At 34.9% G+C, this 3074-nt stretch overlaps 1 non-coding gene across 1 annotated transcript; it reads right to left on the reverse strand.

Moving 5' to 3' along the window:
- Positions 1–1450: 1450 nt before the first annotated feature.
- TRNAN-AUU (transfer RNA asparagine (anticodon AUU)) lies at positions 1451–1524 on the reverse strand. The gene has a single exon. It is a non-coding gene; the product is annotated as a tRNA-Asn (tRNA).
- Positions 1525–3074: the final 1550 nt, after the last annotated feature.

Genomic DNA, 3074 nt, shown 5'->3' on the forward strand with positions numbered 1-3074 from the left:
TTGTGGACACTTTTCAGAGAACAAATTTGTTAGCATAAAAATAAAGCCAGAAAATGAAGAGCTGTTTAATCACTCAATTGGATTTTACTGCCAGCATATTTTTTTTTCTCTGCAACCCACTGCTAAATTGTGCTTCCTAGCTGTTTTTATAAAATCACTGAATCAAATCTAACTCTGATTACATCAGAGAAGGCCAGGTACCCTACACCGTAACAGGGGGTTTGAAATTTTGACTTGTCTACTTAAAGATCACCAAAATCTGATAACAAGGTCAATTAGGTCCCTGGGTGGGATTGAACCACCAACCTTATGGTTAATAGCCGTACATACTAACTGATTGCGCCACAGAGACACTTTGCAAAAGTCCATACTGACAAAGGCTAATAAGCATTCATCTAAAACGTTTCCTAGAAAAACTTAAAAAAGTCAATAATCTGGAGCGTTTTTGTAAGATGTTTCTTCTATCAACCAACGAAGAAACACATTGGTACTTTCCCATGATGAGTGAGTGCTTCAGGATCTCTTGCACTTACATGTGCAGCAGAGTACAGCAATGGAAGCATGCTGGGCCCATAACCCAGAGGTAGGCAGATTGAAACTATCCTCTGCTATATGCATTTTTTTTTGTTAATTAAAGTAATCCAAAACTGGGATTGATATTTTGGCTCTTTTATTTTTACTTAAAGTACAATAACTTTTACCATTTTAATTTGTTTTAATAGTATATTGACAGTATTGTTTTCTTTCAAAAATCCACTTCATTTTCTTTACCCTATTATTAAAATGGTAATTGACAAAAACAAACTACATTGTCATCAGAAGAGCAATATAAAATGTACAAGTGATATATTAAAATCATCTTTCCCAGCTTGAATTTCAATGATGCATTGGGTCAACAAATTTGTGAGAAACATCTTCACCCTTAAATAAAGATTTTCTTAATTCCTTACCTGTGTGCTAATTAGATATCACCTTGTTTTCACATTAAACAGACTTCCACATGAGAAAGCAGCAAGGAAGCAGTGGCGTTAATGTTTCCTGGTGTCAACTTGTATTATTTCAGTAGACATTGAAATGAGGATGCATCTTGCTGCCTTTCCAATGAAGCAAGTTTAATTTAGTAATAGGTGAAAAACCATCCTTACAAAGGTGTTAATCAGAGACTTGGCTTTGTGGACACTTTTCAGAGAACAAATTTGTTAGCATAAAAATAAAGCCAGAAAATGAAGAGCTGTTTAATCACTCGATTGGATTTTTCTGCCAGCATATTTTTTTTTCTCTGCAACCCACTGCTAAATTGTGCTTCCTAGCTGTTTTTTTATAAAATAACTGAATCAAATCTAACTCTGATTACATCAGAGAAGGCCATGTACCCTACACCATAAGAGGGGGTTTGAAATTTTGACTTGTCTACTTAAATATCACCAAAATCTGATCACAAGTTTAATTACATCCCTGGGTGGGATTGAACCACCAACCTTTCGGTTAATAGCCGAACACACTAACCGATTGCGCCACAGAGACACTTTGCAAAAAGTGCATACTGACAAAGGCTAATAAGCATAAATCTAGAACGTTTCCTAGAAAAACATTAAAAAATCAATAATCTGGAGAGTTTTTGTAAGATGTTTCTTCCATCAACCAACGAATAAACACATTGGTACTTTCCCATGATGAGTGAGTGCTTCAGGATCTCTTGCACTTACATGTGCAGCAGAGTACTGCAATGGAAGCATGCTGGACCCATAACCCAGAGGTAGGCAGATTGAAACTATCCTTTGCTATATGCATTTTTTTTGTTAATTTAAGTAATCAAAACTGGGATTGATATTTTTGCTCTTTTATTTTTACTTAAAGTACAATAACTTTTACCATTTTAATTTGTTTTAATAGTATATTGACAGTATAGTTTTCTTTCAAAAATCCACTTAATTTTCTTTACCCTGTTATTAAAATGGTAATTGAAAAAAAAACTACATTGTCACCAGAAGAGCAATACAAAATGTACAAGTGATATATTAAAATCATCTTTCCAGCTTGAATTTCAATGATGCATTGGGGCAACAATTTTGTGAGAAACATCTTCACCCTTAAATAAAGATTTTCGGAATTCCTTACCTGTGTGCTAATTAGATATCACCTTGTTTTCACATTAAACAGACTTCCACATGAGAAAGCAGCAAGGATGCAGTGGCGTTAATGTTTCCTGGTGTCAACCTGTATTATTTCAGTAGACATTGAAATGAGGATGCATCTTGCTGCCTTTCCAATGAAGCAAGTATAATTTAGTAATAGGTGAAAAACCATCCTTACAAAGGTGTTAATCAGAGACTTGGCTTTGTGGACACTTTTCAGAGAACAAATTTGTTAGCATAAAAATAAAGCCAGAAAATGAAGAGCTGTTTAATCACTCAATTGGATTTTTCTGCCAGCATATTTTTTTTCTCTGCAAACCACTGCTAAATTGTGCTTCCTAGCTGTTTTTATAAAATCAATGAATCAAATCTAACTCTGATTACATCAGAGAAGGCCAGGTACCCTACACCATAAGAGGCGGTTTGAAATTTTGACTTGTCTACTTAAAGATCACCAAAATCTGATAACAAGATCAATTACATCCCTGGGTGGGATTGAACCACCAACCTTTTAGTTAACAGCCGTACACACTAACTGATTGCGCCACAGAGACACTTTGCGAAAGTGCATACTGACAAAGGCTAATAAGCATTCATCTAAAACGTTTCCTAGAAAAACTTTAAAAAGTCAATAATCTGGAGAGTTTTATAAGATGTGTTGAATACTGTGACAGAGGCAACCTGCTGAAGGCCTAACAGTTATGTGTGTGCACTACGGGATAGTACGTATATTATGTATACATCCAATAAGCAAAGGGTTCTCATATTCACTAGTATAATATGAAAGCATAACAGAATCCATTTTGATTCTAGCTAGATGATATAGCAAATTCATCTTGAACTTTTTACACACCCTGAGAGAAAAACAACTTTGTTGGCTAAGTATTGTTTCCACATACGCACTTTCTAAAAGCTCATAGAGACCAGATGTAATTCCTA

The sequence above is a fragment of the Pseudophryne corroboree genome, unplaced genomic scaffold, assembly GCF_028390025.1.
Source record: "Pseudophryne corroboree isolate aPseCor3 unplaced genomic scaffold, aPseCor3.hap2 scaffold_1975, whole genome shotgun sequence".
Lineage (NCBI taxonomy): Eukaryota > Metazoa > Chordata > Amphibia > Anura > Myobatrachidae > Pseudophryne > Pseudophryne corroboree.